The sequence below is a fragment of the Rutidosis leptorrhynchoides genome, chromosome 1, assembly GCF_046630445.1.
Source record: "Rutidosis leptorrhynchoides isolate AG116_Rl617_1_P2 chromosome 1, CSIRO_AGI_Rlap_v1, whole genome shotgun sequence".
Lineage (NCBI taxonomy): Eukaryota > Viridiplantae > Streptophyta > Magnoliopsida > Asterales > Asteraceae > Rutidosis > Rutidosis leptorrhynchoides.
The window spans coordinates 629,319,126-629,344,245 of record NC_092333.1 but is presented as its reverse complement, the minus strand read 5'-3'; the positions used below and the strand labels follow the sequence as shown (position 1 = coordinate 629,344,245).

Sequence of the window (25,120 nt, the reverse complement as noted above, 5' to 3'; positions counted from 1 at the left end):
CCGTCAATTCAAAATCTAAGGTGAGGTACACCATATGAAGTTTTTCCTTTTGCCCGCGGGCTGCAGCATGAGCCAAATTCATCCTAATCACATCTGAAAACTATGATAGCAATTCCATCACAAACTAACGTAACCTCCCCCGGGCTGGTAAAGGCTGCAGTTTAAATATGTGTTGGAATCATGTGAAACTTCACTACTCAAGATGATCAAAGGTAGCATTGATATGATTATCATCATGTTACTTAAGGTCAAACATCGTGTAATTTATTGTAACTAGACAATAGGTCACGATCTTGGAATCATTAACCACTTCCTGAAAATCTTGCTATACTTCATTCCACCCCGACGTTAAAATCATGACTTGCGCTAACTAACCATTACTCTTTCCTTAGAGGTGTAGTGTTTATGTTTAATAACAGATATATCACTCGCAACATTTCAATCCAGTTAGATCACATTGCCTAACCTCATGTTGAGATTGGCACTTCCTCATTGACAACTAAGTATGTTGAATATCATATTCTTCTCACACCAACTTTCACATAAATAAAAGTTTCAATCATCAACTTCACACCAAAACCTCACCATTCGAACACTCACTTTAGTGAGTCAACCTTATGTACCTTTGTACATAAGAACTGCGAGGATTACTCGTCACAATAGATCTATCTACGCATGTTAGTTTAACATTAAATGATTTTATATTAATGATCCTAACAATGGCAAAAGAAATCATGTCCTTACATCACCCTTATTTATTAGGGAAATTCATACCAATTCTGGCAATAATCACAGCTCTATTGAGAAAATGATAAATTCTCAATAATCATCACCTAGTCAAAAGCCACTTATTTAGTATGTCTTCATACTTGCCTATACAAATATCGGAATATTTCATATCCAAGTTATCTTGAAATCTTTATAACTGTCAAAATCAAGAGATTCATGACACGTCATAAAAAGTCCTCGGGCATCCACTATCACTTGAACGATCCAAATTCTAAATTACAGATTACTCGGAGATTTTATTTTCCGCGCCCGTCGGAATAATACTCTTTCAATCTCAAAGAGATTACTCATTTGGTAATATTAACACCCTCAGTTTTCCAACTTGAATATTATCATAACCACTTGATACATTAATTTCTAATCTTCATACTCTCTACCATTCATACCTCATTTTTCAGCAACAGCTTCATACATGAACATTTTTTGGGTCCAAGAACTTGTGCCTGATGATAATCATCAACAACGTTCATATTCATTGGTTTTCCCTATCTCGTAAGAATTGTTACTAAAAAAAAAAAAAAAAATCAAATCTTCAGTCGATCTTTTTCAGATACGTAACCTCCAAATAATACAAATACTCTGTTTTTTCAGAATTTCTTACACATTATTTTACCTTTCGATTCTCTCGAAATTTATAGAAAAATTGAAAAAAAATTGTACTTTCACTTATGCGAATTATAAAAATCATATATATGTATATATATAAATTTACCTTCACTTGTTTTTGACTAGAACATATCAATTTATATATTCACTTTTACAAATCAATTCTTTTACAAAAAAAAAAAAAATGAAAAAAAAATCATTTTACTTAAAATAGTACACGTTGTACATAACTCTTGTTTTACTAAGAACTCTGTTCCAATATTATTATCACATCAAAACGGCTCGAACTTTTATTGCTTATATATATATAAAAATTTCGTATTATTCTACATCACGCATTGATCAAAATTTCCCCCTCGCTCTATGAGACATATCATTAAGTTCATCATTCAAAACTCTATGCTCTCATCAACTATTCTTTATTAAGGTTGACAAAATAACAACGGTGATGCGGGCTGTAAAATTAGTATCTAAGGTACACTCAGTGGTCACCATATTTGTAGGAAAGACACTGAGTTGGTTCCTACCCCAACTGAAATTACAGATTAAGATTTCATTAAGCTCATTTGAAGAGTTTATGCTCCCATTACTTCACTACTAAACCGCAACACTCTCGTAAACATCGATTCCATGATTCAATACCTTTATGGAAAAATAAATAATTTCGGAGATTTCTCACCTGGTGTAAACTGTCCATTATCACCAACAATTCTCATTCTCGCTTAAACTTATAAGTGAAAAATAATCCTAGATGGACTCGCCCGTCTGTGCGAAGTTGTTTCTCTCGTTAAACAAATCACACTTTTCGTACATCTTCCTTTCGGGACTATAACGTAATGTATTTTAAAAATCTCTGATCCTCGCTATTCTATCTAAAGGAATTTCCTTCAACGTTTATAACATCAATGTGATTACTCTAAACCTTCATCCTTCATGAATTGCAACTAAACGTTATCCTAGTTGGATATCGACCTCTGTTGCGACATATAATTGATATCATAATCATGTAGTCACCTTCTGCAATGTGCTTTCAAAATTTCTTCCAAGTATAAATTCACATATATTATGGTATACTTAATGATATCTTTCATTAATCACTCAGACCATCATCCTGAGAGCATTATAAGTAATTATGGCTTACTTTGCATATAAGCATGATTAGTGACTCTCCAACTGACATCGCAATTCGTCTATTAGACATCTCTTGAAAACTTACGATTACTTTCAGCATTAAAACTTAGTGCCATCTATAACAACAACCAGTCATAAAGCTACATGGTCGTAATCAATTTACCGAAATGCTTCTATAGCATCATCATCCCTTTTGAGGAAACCTCGTCAGATGAAACTCTTGTTATTCCTTTTGGATAACCTCCGCAATATTGATAAAACGCACTTCGTAGAAGAGCCCGTAGAGGTTATAAATCATAAGATTTTAACGCTTGAAAAAGAACAATATTCTATCCGTTGGAATTCACACAAAGGCCCCGAGTATACCAGGGAACGTGAAGACCAAACGAAATGAAAATATCCTCGCCTATTTACGAATAAAACGCCGACTGATGGCAATAACTAAATTTCGGGACGAAATTTCCATTTACGGGGGGATACTGTGACAACCCTCACTTTTTCATACTTGAAATGACTATTTTACCCTTAGGGTTTCTGCATGCTTATTTAATATAGTAATTATTAAGTTATTACTATATTTAAACGTTGACTAAATATTTTGTGGACGATACATTATCTTAATTAAAGTTTAAATTATTTATATAATTAACTTTAGTTAATATTACAAGTATTAAAATTAATGTGTGACTACGTATTAGTACATTCCTTTGTGTAACGGTTTTTATTTCGGTAAATCGTCTAAGTTCCAAACCAACGATTATATAATCGCGATTTCCAAATTTAATTTCTATTATATGACATTCCTATGTCGATTGAAATAATAAAATATTTATATATTTTATTTCGTGAATTTTTATCCTTCTCGCGTAATTTAATCGCGTAATGGTATTTTGCCTTCCGTTTAATCGTTCGGGTAAATTCATAAGTAAAAAAAAAAACAAAATAATTAAAAATGAGACGGTCACATGGGGTGATCCTCAACATTTTAACAACTTTTAATATTTTTATTTTAAAATTTATTAAATTCTTTTATTTAAAATTTATTTAAGATTCTATCAAAATTATGTACGGATAAAATTAAGATAAAAAAAATAATCAAAACTCCCTTCCCCATTGAAATCGGCAGATACGCCCACCAAATCCCAACAAAAATCTTTTTTTGATATTTTACTTGGTATATATTTTGAATTTTTGAGATAATATCTCATAAAATATAATCACAAAACAAATTTCTCTCTTTTCTTGTGTGCATCGGCCGAACCCCAACCATATTACCATCATCATTTTTTTTTTTCTTCATATCCTTGTTTGATCATCTCCATTCAAGTTGGTTACGTATCCGTGCTCCTCTCGATCCGATCTTCGAATCTATCTTTCTTGTTCTTGATTTGAGGTAGTCATGAAACCCTCTCTTTTTCAATTCTTAATATTTATGATGTTATTATCTATGTATGTTTTGTACTAGTGCTTGAAATTAATTGTGGTGATGTTTGGATGAATTAAAAATTGTTAAATTGTGTTTCGGTTAATAAATATTTGGACAGAACAGTCGCCTCGGGATGCGTGCGATCCGAACTCGGAAAGCTGGGTTGACGGTTGCGTGCGTGTTGAAAAATTAATAAGTTTGGACACTTGATTCATGTCGTTTGCATTTTTTTTGAATTTTATATGATTTTTTGAAGTTTTATAAAAATATTAGTTTTTATAAGAAGTGTGGATGGAAATTTTGATAAGTATCGAAACGGAAACTGAATTTCCCGTTGATTAACTTCGATTCAAGCTTTGAAAAAAAATCATGTTAGTTCCTTGCTGTAATGTTAAGAGTTCGTCCCAGGCCGTTTATCAAACCGAGATTCTAGGATTTTTCTAAAAATCGCCAAAATTGGCTGTTTAGTCGCATTTTGGTATTTTCTGAAAAGCTGATAGAAATTTCTTTGAAACATCAAAATCGCGTCGACAACCATGGTCATTTAAATGCAGTAAAAATAGTCAAATAAATCATGTAGTATCTTGATAGCAAGTAGAAGCTATTGGTTATGCTCGTTTGTCAAACCGAGTCCCGAGCGTCGTTTTAAAAATTGTCAAAGTGGGTCACGTGAGCGCACTTGTACATTTTTCTGAAAAGCTGAAATAAAATCATTGAAAATGTCAAAACGGCGTCGGTTGCCACGAGTTACTCAAATTGAGTTGGATCCTAAAAAGTTTTGGGTAGTCTCTTTGTGGTAAAAAGTAACACTTGGCATTGGCCGATTTTCAAGTGAGGTTCCACTGATTTTTATAAAAATTCTCAAAGAAGACAGTTTAATCATTTTTACAATATTTTTGAGTTTGTAATTTTTCTAAGTCATTTAACTACCATGACTAATATTATGATATGATTTTGAAATGAGTATAATTTAAAGATTGTTTGTAAATTTTGATGACTTTCAACTTTAACCGTTGACTTTTGAAAATTGTTTTTGAGTTGACTTTCTAAATAAAGAAACCTTCTAAATAAAGAAACTTTCTAAAAATAGAAACTTTCCTAAAATAGAATATTCTAAAAATGAAAACTTACTAAAAATAGAAAGAATACAAAATACTTATACTTAATCAAGTATATTGTCACGTACTATTAAATCCACATCAAGCACTAGGGCTATCATACAATGACCTGACATAAGTTAGATATATCCTGACCTATCTTATTATTTAGGTTGGAGTCTCGATCACTTTTGATCTTCTTTATTCATGTACTTGTTATATCTTCAGTGCACTCTTTAAGGTGAATTTCATAGCCCCACTTTTACTATTTCATAACTATTTTACAACTTTTTGGGTGAGACACATGCTTGCTTTTATGACTGTTTTATGAAATGGACACAAGTACTAAAACTAATTCTACGTGGGTTTGAATCAAAAATCCCCTAGCTTGGTAACTTTAACTATTGGTTTATGAACTGGTAGGCGCGAATCCTAAAGGTAGATCTATCGGGTTTTACACCCCCACCCAGGATGTTGCACTTTGAGGTTAACGGAACGCACTTGATTCGGTGCACATATTATTATAACACAGGGGTAATCACTATTATTTGTTAAGGCTAGTTACCGGGTGCCCGCAACTTATAGAACGCTTTTGTACATTGCGGTGTATGGTTATTTATGAAACTAAATCTTGTGGTCTAAAACTTTGGTTATTATTTATAAACCTATGAACTTCACTCAACCTTTTGGTTGACACTTTTAAGCATGTTTTGTCTCAGGTACTTAAATATTATGCTTCCGCTGTAGGACTTTGCTGATACTTAGAAGTCAAGCCATGCACTGGTACCAGAGTTAACATTTGCATCAATGTCTATTTTGACGGGGTGTTACATCTAGGGAACCTGAGAATAAACATGCTAACAAGTGTCAACACAAAGGTTGGTGAGTTCATAGTTTTAATATATCGCATAATCTGTATATAAAAGTGGACCACAAGATTTCAGTTGTTTCATCCAGAAACGTTTATCAAAATATTCTACGAAATTGAGCACCCTGGTAACTAAACTTTAACGTTATAATAAGTACCCATGTTTTAACATACATGCAACCAACATGTACAATACACGCAATCAAACGTGTACTAAACTCAAATAGTATACGTCTGTTTTATAGTTCAGGATAGGGTTTCTATACCTGGAACAGACGGGGATGTCAAGCCCTATGGATCCATATACAACTATTAGCGCCCACCAGTTCTTATAACCGGCAGTTACTAGTTACCAAAGCTAAGGGATTTTCGGTTCAAACTCAGTGTAGAATTTAGTATGTACTTGTCTCCATTTCGTTTAAAATAAAGTGCATGTATTCTCAGCCCAAAAATATATTGCAAAAGCAATTAAAAAGGGATCAATGAAACTCACCTTAGCAGCATATAAAGTCGTTCACCAAATTGTGACCGAAACTCGGATTACCAAATAACCGTAGATCTCAACCTAGAGAACATATGTTGGTCAATAAATGTCTATCATGCTAGGTCAGGTCATAGTGTATCACAAATCCTAATGCTCGAGATCGACATACAAAAGTTATCCAAAGTTGTTTAAAAGGTCAATTTTGACAATAGTTCAACAAAACGAGACGTGCCTTATATAAGATTTCATTTACTCGGCTGGTAATTTTTAAAAATCCATTTTATCAATCTTGTAAACAAGTTGTTTAAATCTTAATTGCAGATTCAAAAGCAATTTCAATTAACGTCAATCATAATTCAGTTGAACATATCTTTTAATCCATTCATCGAAATTATTCGATATCTAAATGAAAAGTTATTGATTTTTCGCCAGCTTTCCAAAAACATGCATATCATATACCTTTTATCAGTAATATATGTATTTACTTCGTGATTCATCATAACTGTTTAACGACGAAATTTAGCATACAAGCATGTATAAATATATATACTCGAGCACTAGACATGGATACACAATTAATATATAAAAGATAAAATATGAGTGCTTACGTATCAATATTGAGATTCAATATTGTAGGAAAGTATGTAGACGTAACGGAGATGATAAACACTAGGTTTGACTTGCGAATATTACCCATAACCTCCATAATTATAACCTATAATTTCCTTAGCTCTATCTCGCTCGAAAACCATTTTGAAAGTGACACGTTCATGACCTCGTCGTATTATTTTATGTACAATACTACTAATAATAATAAGATTAATAATAATAATAATAATAATAATAATAATAATAATAATAATAATAATAATAATAATAATAATAATAATATAGAGAGAGATTGGGATAGATGAAGAATATATATGTTTAAAACAAACTGATTTCGAACGAATTTATAGTACCAGGCCTCCATTCTGTTCCCATGCGATCGCATGGTTTATGTGGGCAAATGCCATGCGATCGCATGGCACCCATCTCCAGCTCACACTCTTTTGTATTTTTGTTTGTCGACATATTTATTAATAATATATATAATATATATAATTTAAATTAATTAATTATATATTATATTAAATTCTCGTGCCTAGTTAACCTGTAATTTTTGTTCCGACAGGTCGTACGTCGTCACTCGACTTATGTCCCGGTTTTTTCGAATGTCCTTTCGTACACTTAGAAAACTTGCATTTTTCGTTTCGTGACACGTACCTTTGTCAAAATATAGTCTTAAATTATCAATAAACTATATCACTCAAAGTGTATCTTAAAATTTCGAGTGTTTTGGTCATTTACTTCTATAAATCATCGTCTCGTAGTCATGATTCTGCTTCAAGAACTTTCAAAGCAGAATCAAAGCTAGATCTATAAATCATCATTTCGTAGTCATGATTCTGCTTCACTCAAAGCTAGATCGATTTTTTCTCATTTCCATTAGGTTTATCCACAAAACCTAAGGTAGTAATGATGTTCATAACATCATTCGATTCATATATATAAAATACCTTATTCGAAGGTTTAAACTTGAAATCACTAGAACATAGTTTAGTTAATTCTAAACTTGTTCGCAAACAAAAGTTAATCCTTCTAACTTGACCTTTAAAATCAACTAAACATATGTTCTATATCTATATTATATGCTAACTTAATGATTTAAAACCGAAAAACACGAAAAACACCGTAAAACCGGATATACGCCGTTGTAGTAACACTGCGGGCTGTTTTGGGTTAGTTAATTAAAAACTATGATAAACTTTGATTTAAAAGTTGTTCTTCTGGGAAAATGATTTTTCTTATGAACATGAAACTATATCCAAAAATCATGGTTAAACTCAAAGTGGAAGTATGTTTTCCAAAATGGTCATCTAGACGTCGTTCTTTCGACTGAAATGACTACCTTTACAAAAATGACTTGTAACCTGTAATTCCGACTATAAACTTATACTTTTTCTGTTTAGATTCATAAACTTAAGTTCAATATGAAACCATAGCAATTGGATTCACTCAAAACGGATTTAAAACGAAGAAGTTATGGGTAAAACAAGATTGGTTATTTTTGCTTGTTGTAGCTACGTGAAAATTGGTAACAAATCTATATCAATCATATCCTAGCTAAATTATATTGTATTATACATGTATTCTAATATATTATGTAATCTTGGGATACCATAGACACGTATGCAAATGTTTTGACATATCATATCGACCCATGTATATATATTATTTGGAACAACCATAGACACTCTATATGCAGTAATGTTGGAGTTAGCTATACAGGGTTGAGGTTGATTCCAAAAATATATATACTTTGAGTTGTGATCTAGCCTGAGACGTGTATACACTGGGTCGTGGATTGATTCATGATATATATATATATATCGATTTACTTCTGTACATCAAATTGTGGACAACTAGTTGTAGATTACTAACGAGGACAGCTGACTTAATAAACTTAAAACATTAAAACGTATTAAAAATGTTGTAAATATATTTTGAACATACTTTGATATATATGTACATATTTATTATAGGTTCGTGAATCGACCAGTGGCCAAGTCTTACTTCCCGACGAAGTAAAAATCTGTGAAAGTGAGTTATAGTCCCACTTTTAAAATCTAATATTTTGGGATGAGAATACATGCAGTTTTATAAATGTTTTACGAAATAGACACTAGTAAATAAAACTACATTATATGGGTGAATGATCGAAGCCGAATATGTCCCTTTTGCTTGGTAGCCTAAGAATTAGTAAACCGATCTACTAATTGACGCGAATCCTAAAGATAAATCTATTGGGCCTAACGAACCCCATCCAAAGTACCGGATGCTTTAGTACTTCGAATTCGTTTTTATCATGTTCGAAGGATTTCCGGGAATGATAGGGGATATTCTTATATGCATCTTGTTAATGTCGGTTACCAGGTGTTCACCATATGAATGAATTTTATCTCTATGTATGTGATGTATATTGAAATATGAAATCTTGTGGTCTATTATTATGATTTGATAATATATAGGTTAAACCTATAACTCACCAACATTTTTGTTGACATTTTAAGCATGTTTATTCTCAGGTGATTATTAAGAGCTTCCGCTGTTGCATACTAAAATAAGGACAAGATTTGGAGTCCATGCTTGTATGATATTATGTAAAAACTGCATTCAAGAAACTTATTTTTGATGTAATATATTCTTATTGTAAACCATTATGTAATGGTCGTGTGTAAACGGTATATTTTAGATTATCATTATTTGATAATCTACGTAATGATTTTTAAACCTTTATAGATAAAATAAAGGTTATGGTTGTTTTAAAAATGAATGCAGTCTTTGAAAAACGTCTCATATAGAGGTCAAAACCTCGCGACGAAATCAATTAATATGGAACGTTTATAATCAATATGAACGGGACATTTCATCGTGAACACACAATCGCACTATTTTCTAATTTATGTTTAGCCGACAAATAAGAAAGCAAAACAATCGGCGCATGCTCAAGAGGCAACCGTCGTTGTATCCGTTCACAATGTATTGTTGGTGATTTTAGTGTTATCAACAATCATTTTAGATAATTGGGATTTACTAGAAGGCAAAGGCTTATCGAATTAAGCTCAATGACGAGTTTGGAGAGTGTGGAGTGCACGTTCGTTCGTGTTAATTCAATAAGGTATTGGAAATTACATCTTTTGATGAAAGGTAACCATGAATGATTACATCATTTCATGAAGAGTGATGTCATTTTCTAAAAGGTGTAAACGAAGAGTTGCATCTTTTAGTTGAAAGGTTGCATATTTACATTGAAGTGTTATATCCTTTCGTCGCTCCTTTTCACCTCTTATATATAGAGGACTTTGCTTTCATTAACAAACAGAAAAACACACACTCTCTCTAACAATTTGATCAGTGATTTCATTGCCAAAAACACTGATTGCGTTCTTGTCTTATCCCTGTAAAGATTTCGTGCAACCGAGGCAATCGTAGGGTCGAAATACCTTATAGAGAAAGTGAACACACGATTCAAGAACGAATCCGGCAGTCAATTCATACCCAATTTCTAACAAATCTATAAAGTATATTCGTTCATAATCATGGATGTTGATCGATGAATCTGAAAAGGACATAGGCGAGACTGGTGAAATAATCATGAAACTTCTTTTATGAAAATGATATGGGATTTCAGTCGGAGTAAATGCATGAAACAAATGATGAATTAATTTTCTGCACTATGGAATTTGTTTCTGTCGGTTACTTATTATAGGACATTTATTATCCACTTTCTGTATATCATCCAAGTGCTCATATTATGGATATTGGATGGGTATATATTATTTTGGGAAAGTGATTAAACATCACTGTTATTAAAAGCATTCCGGATGGTATCCAAATTGAAAAGGATCAAGAAGGAAAATATTATTAAGTCGGTGGATTAAAGATTCAAACAATGGATCAACGCATTGGTTCACTCCAAATTACAAGTACACAATTTCTAATCTCATACTCTGTAAAATTTTATTCTGATGCACATTAAGATTAAATGCATGAGCATCTTCTTGATTGATCTTGAAATTTAAAATCAGAAAGCATGATATGGATCTAATACTCTGTAAGAGTACCCATTAATGACTTATATGAATTTACGAATAAATTCTGAATGAGTGTTTCAATGGAATTCATTAAGGGTTGAATTTACAAATAAATTTACTTATATGTAAATTCAATGGATCCTTACTGTTTCAGTGGATTTTAAAGACATGCATACGAGTTTTAATATGGTTACGTATGTGTTTTTACACAAATCCTGGAGTATCAATCAATGGTTGGATGGAGTTAAACGTAAAACCATTGAACTAATGGTTGGGAAAACTATGAATTTATTAAGAATGTGCTTTAAAAAAGGAAACCGCCAAAATTGTGACTATTGGTTTTTACAGAACTATAAACGTATGTATTACGGAGTAAATGAATTAATTTACAGAGATGGCTTTATGAGATAATAATAAGTATCATTATCATTATTATTATGATACATGTTTCTTTTGATATTGTTCGGTAAGACACAGAAATAAAGAAAACAAACATATTTCATTTCTTGAATGATGAGAATGAAAGTGCAAGACTAAAATAAACTCTTTATTCATTTGGTTTTATAACAAATTGTTTGTTTTGGTTTTGGTTATCAGTAAACAAAACACATAGACTTTGTGTGTGTTTGTTTTTCAATGGGTAATGTGACATTACATGAGTTACTTGAATTGGCATTGTTTTGTGTTCGGCTTTGTATACTCGAATCGAAATCAACTGATTTTGGTAATAATTCAAAGTGTGTTAAACATGTTGTGATTGCAAGTGGTAAAGGATTCTTGCTATTTAATGCAAGTGGAACAACCGTAACATGATTGGGTTTTCATGTTTATTAACTATTAATACCGGTAAAGGTATTGGTTTAAAATGATAATGCCAAAGGACTTTGATAATTTGGTATACGTCCAGATTTAATCAAATCAATATTTGCATTTATCATGATCAATGTTAAAAGCATGTACAATGGTGTATTTTGAAGTAAACATTGTGATGGGATATAATTACTATAATACTTGAAAAACTTTGTATTATAGTTCAATTCATAAAGAGAATTCTTAAGTATTTTAAGGAAGTCTTGGTTTACTATTGATCGCTAAGATGATACATCTACAAGTTGTTGGTTTTACACTTGGTATAGATGTGATATCTTTGATCAAAGGATTGATGTTGAGAATATTGACCTTATAAACTAATTGTCATTACTTTTTGGTTCTAGAAGTGGATTGACTAAGGTATGTTTATAACAATAATCTCACTGTTTAATGTAATGGTAATAATTATGTGCATAATGATAATAAGGATCCATTATCAAGGGTGTACAAATTATAGGTTTACATTGGTGAGTTGTGAAAGTGGACATGTGAAATGACGAACCAATCAATTGAATTGAGTACTCGCAAGTTCTTATGGTAAATAAGAATTTGGTAAATCCTCGGTTTAAAGGATTGCAAAAGAATGAAAATTGATTGAAGTCATAATGAATAAGATTAAAGTTCATGGTGATCCCTAGTTATGGGATGTGATATGACTAAGGCATGTATATAAGTGAAAGTCTAGACAACTATGCCTTAGACAAACTATGTTTCGTGAGTTGATCACGAATGAAGTGATATGTGTGGATTTTGTTGGGTCACAACAAAATTGACAAAATCACTTAACAAAGTAATTAGCCGGAGACTTAAGTGCGCACAAGTCGGCTAATGATGTGGGATTGAAGTCCAACCAGATCTTCCAAAGTGAGACTCCCAATTCCCTTCTAGTACAACGCTAGGAGCTGAATTCAATGAGGTAAGCTTACTTTCTGAAGATTGAAACACATAAATATTCTGATCCCAAAGTATGTGTTTAGACCCGTAAGTGGAGTTAGGTTGAAGTTTAACTTCTTAATAGTTCTTTTGAAAAATTGCATATGCGGGTGCAAGATGTAAAAGAACTACCTATGTGAGCATGAAGTTTTGCCGCTTCAATGGAGCTTTGGACTTAGCTGCCAATATGTTCACTGAAGGATTGAGACACATGGCTTATAATAGTGTCAAGATTGTCTTAGAGATATGTAAGAAACTGATGTGTATAATATTTTATAGTTTTCATATGAGTGGAAGGGTTCAATTTCTGAAACACCCTGATACTCGAATTCTCGTAAATATTATACTAAGTGAAAATTCAATTTCTGAAACATTTTCATTTATGTGTTGGTTTGTTCTGTTTGTTTAATTATTTTGGTAAATCAAGGATTACACTAAAATGGGGGGGATTTGTTGGTGATTTTAGTGTTATCAACAATCATTTTAGATAATTGGGATTTACTAGAAGGCAAAGGCTTGTCGAATTAAGCTCAATGACGAGTTTGGAGAGTGTGGAGTGCACGCTCGTTCGAGTTAATTCAATAAGGTATTGGAAATTACATCTTTTGATGAAAGGTAACCATGAATGGTTACATCATTTCATGAAGAGTGATGTCATTTTCTAAAAGGTGTAAACGAAGAGTTGCATCTTTTAGTTGAAAGGTTGCATATTTACATTGAAGGATTATATCCTTTCGTCGCTCCTTTTCACCTCTTATATATAGAGGACTTTGCTTTCATTAACAAACAGAAAAACACACATACTCTCTAACAATTTGATCAGTGATTTCATTGTCAAAAACACTGATTGCGTTCTTGTCTTATCCCTGTAAAGATTTCGTGCAACCGAGGCAATCGTAGGGTCGAAATACTTTATAGAGAAAGTGAACACACGATTCAAGAACGAATCCGGCAGTCAATTCATACCCAATTTCTAACATGTATCACCTCTTAATCTTAATATCTCTATCCTGCCGCATCAATTTTTAGTCGGTCAAACCATTTTTCCTCCTAGCTTTCCCATCGATTTTTTTAATTATGGTATTATTATATCCTTGATTGATTTACCTTTATTTTGATTTGAATGACAGCCTCTTTTATCTTATTAATCGTTTTTCTTTTTCCAATAATATTTACAATCATAATCGGCGTGGGGCTGAGACGCCTAGCTTGACTAGATTCCAAACCCCGGAAAAAAAAATACAAAAAAAAAAAAAAAAAAAAAACTCTCTTTTGCAGCATTGAAGAATACTGTTATCGTCAACAAAAGTAGCATATGAAAGCGGTACTTGATCTTTAGGCACAACAAGCCACGACGTAAAAGAAAAAAAAGCGCTACGGAAAAGGAGAAGCCGTCAAGAAGTCTGCAACTCAATCAACGAATATCAACCTATTCGATGCAGCAAATGAGAAAAAAAAAAATAAAGTTTAGAGTTTATTTTATTTCTTTGATTTAATGTTTATTGTTTTGCTCAAGTCCGAACTTTCGTGATTTCGTCGTTCGGACTGCGGGGGAGTGTTAGATGATAGATTAGCGGTCCAACCCGATTGTGGGCTTAGGTCCATTAGGATTTCTTAGCATATTAGGGTTTGTAATCCCTATATATATCATATCAATAATACAATCACATTCACGGGTTTCATTGTCTTACATATACCTTTTGATTATCAAAGTCAATGCTATTTTTTGCTCTTAATTATTACGAAGTACATGCATATTATTATATTATAGATTATAATATAATATAATTATAATATAATAATTATATGAATATGATTAATATAGATATATCAAAGCTAGTAGACTTTCACGTTCAAATAGCTACCTACTTAACCTTCTTATTTTTCATTATAAAAATATAATATAACTAGTGGAGATAATATAATTAATTCGTCTATAATTAATTCACGCTTAATTTCCCGAATTATTGACCAAAATAAGATTACAATAATACGGTTGGTTTCTCTCGCTCTCTCTTTGATACGCATAGATAGACACGTACACAAACACATGTGGAATATAGGGTATACGGAATGACAGAATAAACCTTTAAATCGTAAAATCACTTTCGCAATAAAATATTTATGATCACTCGTGTATTGACCTTGTCATACAACAGGACAATTTTTCCATTCCCAGTGCATGCAATCGATGTTTTCAAGCATCTGCCTAAAACAATGTTTTGCTTCGTGCGCTGCGTATAGTCGATGATATCGAGTGCCGTTGGTTTTCGTAGATACTCTATTTTGTTGATGCATATTTGTGTATGGCCATCGTTGGACGAATAGATTAGAATTGTTCATTTTTATTGTACACCTAGTTGATGTACGCATGAAACTGGTCAGTTGCAGGAACATATGTAACTGAAGGCCCGTTCGTAGGAAGCCCATTCGTGACCTATATATATACCCGTTTATGTGTTTGTTAGGGTTAAGAGAGTAACCTAACTTGGTGAGCCGTTTTGGAGAATCTAGAGCCAAGGGGAGATCATGCTCGATCTCCTGGCTACCAATGTTTCTCCTTTAAATCGATAATGTAATTTCAACGTTTATTCAATTATAGTGATTTATCTTTGATTCATGATGTTTACTCTTTCGTCTTCATTACTTTTGTTCATAATGTTAATCGATGTTGTGTTAATGATCAAAAGATATGTGTTGGTGATTCAAGGGACCAACAAATTGGTATTAGAGCTCGAACAACCGAGCTCGTGATTGGATCAAGACGATAAAATCGAATTTTTTTGTGTTCTTCAAGTTTTTGCCCTAAAATCACAAAAATCGTTTTCGTGTGTTTATTCTTGAAATTGATCTGTGCAAAATGTTCTTTAACATTATACAAATACTCGCCAATTTACAGATTCTATTTTCGTTTCATAATCGTTGAGAATTTTGAGATTTTGTGTTCGAAAAATTCGTTCTAAAATCGACCGAGTTTGAATGATTCGTTTGTTGTTTGGAAAAAGTAAAATTGCAGATTTGTTTAGAATGTTAAGATCAAGCTACCTGCAAATTTTCGTGGCCTAATTCGCTGTTTTGGTAATCTTCAACGTCGGCCACCGATTTCGTAAATAGTTTCTGAATAACACTATATTTCATTAAATATGTTTGGAGAATACGGGTGTGTTTGGTAAATACTTTTGTGAGAAATACAATTACTCGGTAATTAATTTATATCAGAAGCATTTTTTGAGAATTACTGTTGAAATGGTTCCAGCCGTAAAAAAAATAACCAGTATCAATTTGCAATTACGACAAAGTTTAGATATTAATAATATGGTCCCTGGTCCTTTTTGGCTGATGATTCCCACCTGTCACCATCTTGTCTCCTTGTATCCCGCCACAAAACCATTTATAAACCTTATCCACTTTTACCCATGAAACCCATTTATCACCCAAAACTAAAATGACACACTGATCCGACCCAGTACTTGATCCGACTCGAAATCTAAAACCACGTCTGATTTCTAACCCGAATCCATACTCATGTAATAATTAACGGTCGTTACTTTTAACTGTTGATTTTTTAACAGCTGTTAACCTGAGGGACCTCCAATGCAAAATGTTCAAACAAATTTCAAAATTTACAATTTTGGTCCCTTAACTTTCTAAATGTTTCGTTTTTTATCCCCTAAACTTTGCAAAATTTACAACTTTGGTACATGAAGTTTTGAAATTTTACACAGATGATCCTCAACTTTCATAAATTTTTATCCATGGTCCTCAATGTTTAATATTATACATTTTTACGCCATACCCTCAGGAAATTAATGTTTTATCTTTCCAAATTTAAGTCTTCGACTCGATTAACCTATGTGCGTAACGTAAGTCAACATCCAGTTCTGAACATAAGCGTGTATTTAAGAAGTTATTGTGGGATAGTCAGGAGCATATGACTATTTTGGGCCAACAACATTATATTTTATTTTCCACATTGTATTAATTCTGCTTTGTAGAGGAAATTTAATTTTGGGAAGCAATCATAGAATTCAAAAATTTAATCTTTTCTTTAATAAATTGGAGTGCTTGCTAATTTGTTTGGAGTTGTAGATTGTGGATTGGACGTCTCTGCATCTTTTGGCTATACATGAGTAAGTCATGAAGACATTTGGGCTATTAAGGTATATTAGGAAACTGCTAATAGTGAGGGGGAAAATTTACTATCGATGATTCTGAGCGAGTTAATTTGCATGAAGATTTCATCGGAGATATATTAACAGTTCAGTCACAGGGGGAATCTTTCTGCTATAGTACTAAGGATAATGATGTTCAAGTCAATTTGAAGTTTCTTCAAGAATGTCATTAGTGATTCGACTTCAATGGGCGGAATACATTGATATTTGAAGTTTGAGTTTAACGGGTTCTGAAAGATCTTTGATCAAGCTTGAGATTCACGAGATATGGTACTATTGCAAATATTGACTGAAGATTACAAGAGGTGTTTACAGCTATTCGCCAGCAACGTCCAAGGGAAAAATTATTGATGCATATTTTGTATACGGCCATCGCTGGGCGAATAGATTAGAAACGTTTATTTTTATTGTACACCTAGTAGATGTATAAGCTTGAAATTGGTAAGTTGCAGGAGCATATGTGACTGAAGGCCCGTTCGTAGGAAGCCCATTCGTGGTATATATATATATATATATATATATATATATATATATATATATATATATATATATATATATATATATATATATATATATATATATATATATATATATATATATATACTGGTTTATGTGTTCATTAGAGTTAAGAGAGTAACCCTAACCTGGTGAGCCATTTTGGAGAATCCCTGTAGTGACCCGAACTTTTCCATGTTTATATATATTAAATAAAATTAATATTTACATGATTAAATGTTTCCAACATGTTAAGCAATCAAAATTTTTAAGACTTGATTAATTGAAATAGGTTTCATATAGACAATTGACCACCCAAATTGACCGGCGATTCACGAACGTTATAAATTCGTAAAAACTACATAATGTTATATATATAGACATATATATGGTTAACATGAAATTATGATAAGTAAGTATCTTACTAAGTTTACTAACAATGAGTGATATACATAAAAATGAGATTATTGAATTAAGAAACTCGAAACGATATATATAACGATTATCGTTATAACAACGTCTTACTAAATACATATGAATCATATTAAGATATAGATACACTATGTTTAACATGATAAAATGATAATTAAGTATATCATTAAGTGTGTTAACAATGAACTACATATGTAAAAACAAGACTACTAACTTAAGGATTTCGAAACGAGACATATATGTAACGATTATCGTTGTAACGACATTTTAATGTATATATATCATATTAAGATATATTCATACATCATAATATCATTATAATGTAATAATTTAACATCTCATTAGATATAATAAACAATGGGTTAACAACATTAAATGAGATCGCTAACTTAAAGGTTTCAAAACAACACTTACATGTAACGACTAACGATGACTTAACGACTCAGTTAAAATGTGAAATATCCCGTTCTTATTGATTAAAAATGTTCCATATTAATTGATTTCATTGCGAGGTTTTGACCTCTATATGAGACGTTTTTTCAAAGACTGCATTCATTTTTAAAACAAACCATAACCTTTATTTCATAAATAAAGGTTTAAAAAACTTTACGTAGATTATCAAATAATGATAATCTAAAATATCCTGTTTACACACGACCATTACATAATGGTTTACAATACAAATATGTTACATCGAAATCAGTTTCTTGAATGCAGTTTTTACACAATATCATACAAACATGGACTCCAAATCTTGTCCTTATTTTAGTATGCAACAGCGGAAGCTCTTAGTATTCACCTGAGAATAAATATGCTTTAAACGTCAACAAAAATGTTGGTGAGTTATAGGTTTAACCAATATATATCAAATCGTAACAATAGACCACAAGATTTCATATTTCAATACACATCCCATACATAGAGATAAAAATCATTCATATGGTGAACACCTGGTAACCGACATTAACAAGATGCATATATAAAAATATCCCCATCATTCCGGGACACCCTTCAGATATGATATAAATTTCGAAGTACTAAAGCATCCGGTACTTTGGATGGGGCTTGTTGGGCCCAATAGATCTATCCTTAGGATTCGCGTCAATTAGGGTGTCTGTTCCCCAATTCTTAGATTACCAGACTTAATAAAAAGGGGCATATTCGATTTCGATAATTCAATCATAGAATGTAGTTTCACGTACTTGTGTCTATTTTGTAAATCATTTATAAAACCTGCATGTATTCTCATCCCAAAAATATTAGATTTTAAAAGTGGGACTATAACTCACTTTCACAGATTTTTACTTCGTCAGGAAGTAAGACTTGGCCACTGGTTGATTCACGAACCTATAACAATATATACATATATATCAAAGTATGTTCAAAATATATTTACAACACTTTTAATATATTTTGATGTTTTAAGTTTGTTAAGTCAGCTGTCCTTGTTAGTAACCTACAACTAGTTGTCCACAGTTAGATGTACAGAAATAAATCGATAAATATTATCTTGAATCAATCCACGACCCAGTGTATACGTATCTCAGTATTGATCACAACTCAAACTATATATATTTTGGAATCAACCTCAACCCTGTATAGCTAACTCCAACATTCACATATAGAGTGTCTATGGTTGTTCCGAAATATATATAGATGTGTCGACATGATAGGTCGAAACATTTTATACGTGTCTATGGTATCTCAAGATTACATAATATACAATACCAGTTGATTAAGTTATGGTTGGAATAGATTTGTTACCAATTTTCACGTAGCTAAAATGAGAAAAATTATCCAATCTTGTTTTACCCATAACTTCTTCATTTTAAATCCGTTTTGAGTGAATCAAATTGCTATGGTTTCATATTGAACTCTATTTTATGAATCTAAACAGAAAAAGTATAGGTTTATAGTCGGAAAAATAAGTTACAAGTCATTTTTGTAAAGGTAGTCATTTCAGTCGAAAGAACGACGTCTAGATGACCATTTTAGAAAACATACTTCCAATTTGAGTTTAACCATAATTTTTGGATATAGTTTCATGTTCATAATAAAAATCATTTTTCCAGAATAACAACTTTTAAATCAAAGTTTATCATAGTTTTTAATTAACTAACCCAAAACAGCCCGCGGTGTTACTACGACGGCGTAAATCCAATTTTACGGTGTTTTTCGTGTTTCCAGGTTTTAAATCGTTAAGTTAGCATATCATATAGATATATAACATGTGTTTAGTTGATTTTAAAAGTCAAGTTAGAAGGATTAACTTTTATTTGCGAACAAGTTTAGAATTAACTAAACTATGTTCTAGTGATTACAAGTTTAAACCTTCGAATAAGATAGCTTTATATGTATGAATCGAATGATGTTATGAACATCATTACTACCTCAAGTTCCTTGGATAAACCTACTGGAAATGAGAAAAATAGATCTGGCTTCCAAGGATCCTTGGATGGCTTGAAAGTTCTTGAAGCAGAATCATGACACGAAAACAATTTCAAGTAAGATTTCCACTCGAAATAAGATTGTTATAGTTATAGAAATTGAATTAAAGTTTGAATATGATTATTACCTTGTATTAGAGAGATAACCTACTGAAAGTAACAAAGGTTTCTTGATCTTGGATGATTACTTGGAATGGATTTAGAAAACTTGGAAGTAAACTTGCAATCTTGGAAGTATTCTTGATTTTATGAAACTAGAACTTTTAGAATTTATGAAGAACACTTAGAACTTGAAGATAGAACTTGAGAGAGATTAATTAGATGAAGAAAATTGAAGAATGAAAGTGTTTGTAGGTGTTTTTGGTCGTTGGTGTATGGATTAGATATAAAGGATATGTAATTTTATTTTCATGTAAATAAGTCATGAATGATTACTCATATTTTTGTAATTTTATGAGATATTTCATGTTAGTTGCCAAATGATGGTTCCCACATGTGTTAGGTAACTCAAATGGGCTGCTAAGAGCTGATCATTGGAGTGTATATACCAATAGTACATACATCTAAAAGCTGTGTATTGTACGAGTACGAATACGGGTGCATACGAGTAGAATTGTTGATGAAACTGAACGAGGATGTAATTGTAAGCATTTTTGTTAAGTAGAAGTATTTTGATAAGTGTCTTGAAGTCTTTCAAAAGTGTATGAATACATATTAAAACACTACATGTATATACATTTTAACTGAGTCGTTAAGTCATCGTTAGTCGTTACATGTAAATGTTGTTTTGAAACCTTTAGGTTAACGATCTTGTTGAATGTTGTTAACCCATTGTTTATTATAACAAATGAGATGTTAAATTGTTATATTATCATGATATTATGATATATAATATATCTTAGTATGATATATATACAGGTAAATGTCGTTACAACAATAATCGTTACATATATGTCTCGTTTCGAAATCATTAAGTTAGTAGTCTTATTTTTACATATGTATTTCATTGTTAATACACTTAATAATATATTTACTTATCATTTAACATAATTAACCAAGTGTATCAATATCTTAATATGATTCATATGTACCTAGTAAGACGTTGTTATAACGATAATCGTTATATATATCGTTTTCGAGTTTGTTAAATTAATAGTCTCATTTTTATGTATATAACTCATTGTTAAAATACCTAATGAGATACATACTTATAATAAAATCATTTTAACTATATATATAACCATATATATGTCATCGTATAGTTTTTACAAATTTTAACGTTCGTGAATCACCGGTCAACTTGGGTGGTCAATTGTCTATATGAAACCTATTTCAATTAATCAAGTCTTAACAAGTTTGATTGCTTAACATGTTGGAAACACTTAATCATGTAAATAACAATTTCATTTAATATATGTATAAACATGGAAAAGTTCGGGTCACTACAGTACCTACCCGTTAAATAAATTTCGTCCCGAAATTTTAAGCAGTTGGAGATGTTGACGTATCTTCTGGAAATAAATGCGGGTATTTCTTCTTCATTTGATCTTCACGCTCCCAGACACAATATGCACAATTCTGTGAATCATCTTTCGTACGTGGTAATATCAAATCCTTGGGTTCGTAACCCTCTAAGTTCTGTCTTGAGCTTATTGACCTCGGTTCTGGGACGGTACTTCTCGTTCATCAAGTGCTTGAATGCTGACCACGATAGTACGTACGCATCATCTTGTCCCACTTGCTCTAGATAGGTATTCCACCATGTTAACGCAGAACCTGTGAAGGTATGCGTAGCGTACTTCACTTTTTCCTCTTCGGTACACTTACTTATGGCAAACACCGATTCGACCTTCTCGGTCCACCGTTTCAATCCAATCGGTCCTTCGGTTCCATCAAATTCCAAAGGTTTGCAGGCAGTGAATTCTTTGTAGGTGCATCCTACACGATTTCCTGTACTGTTAGATCCAAGGTTATTGTTGGTATGTAGCGTAGCCTGTACTGTGGCTATGTTTGAAGCTAGAAAAGTACGGAATTCCTCTTCATTCATATTCACGGTGTGTCGAGTAGTCGATGCCATTTCCTTCAAAATAGTCAAATGGAACAAGTTAACCATACAGAATATTAAGAGTAGTTAATAGTATTTCGTAGCATAATATGAACTCATTTATAAAAGCTTTTTCTTCATATTAGCGTTTTATAAGTTTAAATTCGGGTAGTACCTACCCGTTAAGTTCATACTTAGTAGCTAATATACAATTCAACTACTACAATTCTATATGAAAAACTGATTATAATAATATTTCGCGTTCAAACTTTTATACAATATTTTACAAACTTACAATACCGCTTATTTTACATAAAGCATGAAATATAGCACACAATAACTTTGATACAGGATAGTTGTGAAGATAATTCTAGCTAGTACACAAGTCGTTCAGCAAAGGCAATAAAGACACGTAATTCATACGTCCAGAAACAAGTCATGCATTCTGGTTTTACTAGGACTACTTCCCATCCTTGGTCTTGTGGAACATAACCGTTATGGCCGTTGATAAGACGGCGTGTTGTAACGTCGTCAAAGGGACGAGGGTTACGTAATGACCAACAGTCTCGTAATAACCTAAAAATCACATTTCTTACCCCAATTACCGACTCCGTCACTTGTGGGAATGTTTTGTTTAATAGTTGTAGCCCGATGTTCTTTTTCTCACTTTGGTGAGAAGCGAACATTACTAACCCGTAAGCATAGAATGCTTCTTTATGTTGCATGTTAGCCGCTTTTTCTAAATCATGAAGTCCTATATTCGGATACACTGAGTCAAAATAATTTCTTAACCCGTTGCGTAAAATAGCATTTGGGTTCCCCGCAATATATGCGTCAAAGTAAACACATCGTAACTTATGGGTTTCCCAATGTGATATCCCCCATCTTTCAAACGAAAGTCTCTTATAAACCAAGATATTCTTGGAACGTTCTTCGAATGTCTTACAAACTGATTTCGCCTTAAATAGTTGTGCCGAGGAATTCTGACCGACTCTAGACAAGATTTCATCAATCATGTCTCCGGGTAGGTCTCTTAAAATAATGGGTTGTCTATCCATTTTGTGTTTTTAAACTGTAAAATAGACAAGAGTTAGATTCATAAAAAAAAATTACTTATTAATACAAGCAATTTTTACATATATCATAAAGCATAAGCACACTATATTACATATATTACACCACACGAATACAACTATCTTATTTCGACTCGCTCGTTTCTTCTTCTTCGGTTTTGGTTCGTTTTGCCTAGTTTCTAGGGATATATGATGTTCCCCTAATACGAGCCGTCGTTTTCCATATTGGTTTAGAAAAACCTGGTGGTTTAGAGGTTCCTGGGTCATTGTTACAACTTAAGGGCTTCGGGGGTTGAAGATACATATAAAGTTCATCGGGGTTAGAATTAGATTTCTCTATTTTTATGCCCTTTCCCTTATTATTTTCTTTTGCCTTTTTAAATTCAGTTGGGGTAATTTCTATAACATCATCGGAATTCTCGTCGGAATCCGATTCATCGGAGAATTGGTAATCCTCCCAATATTTTGCTTCCTTGGCGGAAACACCATTGACCATAATTAACCTTGGTCGGTTGGTTGAGGATTTTCTTTTACTTAACCGTTTTATTATTTCCCCCACCGGTTCTATTTCCTCCTCCGGTTCCTCTTCTTCCGGTTCCGACTCTTCTTCCGGTTCCGACTCTTCTTCCGGTTCCTCTTTGGGAACTTGTGAATCAGTCCACAAATCATTCCAATTTACATTTGACTCTTCATTATTATTAGGTGAGTTAATGGGACTTGTTCTAGAGGTAGACATCTATCACATAATATCAAACGCGTTAAGAGATTAATATATCACATAATATTCACATGTTAAAAATATATAGTTTCCAACAAAATTTGTTAAACAATCATTTTTCAAGTAAACACGGTCGAAGTCCAGACTCACTAATGCATCCTAACAAACTCGATAAGACACACTAATGCAAAATTCTGGTTCTCTAAGACCAACGCTCGGATACCAACTGAAATGTCCCGTTCTTATTGATTAAAAACGTTCCATATTAATTGATTTCGTTGCGAGGTTTTGACCTCTATATGAGACGTTTTTTCAAAGACTGCATTCATTTTTAAAACAAACCATAACCTTTATTTCATAAATAAAGGTTTAAAAAACTTTACGTAGATTATCAAATAATGATAATCTAAAATATCCTGTTTACACACGACCATTACATAATGGTTTACAATACAAATATGTTACATCGAAATCAGTTTCTTGAATGCAGTTTTTACACAATATCATACAAACATGGACTCCAAATCTTGTCCTTATTTTAGTATGCAACAGCAGAAGCTCTTAGTATTCACCTAAGAATAAACATGCTTTAAACGTCAACAAAAATGTTGGTGAGTTATAGGTTTAACCTATATATATCAAATCGTAACAATAGACCACAAGATTTCATATTTCAATACACATCCCATACATAGAGATAAAAATCATTCATATGGTAAACACCTGGTAACTGACATTAACAAGATGCATATATAAGAATATCCCCATCATTCCGGGACACCCTTCGGATATGATATAAATTTCGAAGTACTAAAGCATCCGGTACTTTGGATGGGGCTTGTTGGGCCCAATAGATCTATCTTTAGGATTCGCGTCAATTAGGGTGTCTGTTCTCTAA

At 32.3% G+C, this 25,120-nt stretch overlaps 1 long non-coding RNA gene across 3 annotated transcripts; it reads left to right on the top strand.

Annotated features, from left to right (window-relative positions):
• The first annotated feature begins 1,659 nt into the window (after nt 1–1,659).
• Nucleotides 1,660–9,737, top strand: LOC139886235 (uncharacterized). Of its 3 annotated transcripts, none has more exons than XR_011772377.1 (3): nt 1,660–3,919; nt 5,769–5,927; nt 9,530–9,737. It is a non-coding gene; the product is annotated as an uncharacterized lncRNA (long non-coding RNA). The 3 variants fall into 3 exon arrangements; XR_011772396.1 differs by having other exon boundaries at nt 5,769–5,931; XR_011772367.1 differs by lacking the exon at nt 9,530–9,737 and having other exon boundaries at nt 5,769–6,040.
• The last annotated feature ends 15,383 nt before the right edge of the window (nt 9,738–25,120 follow it).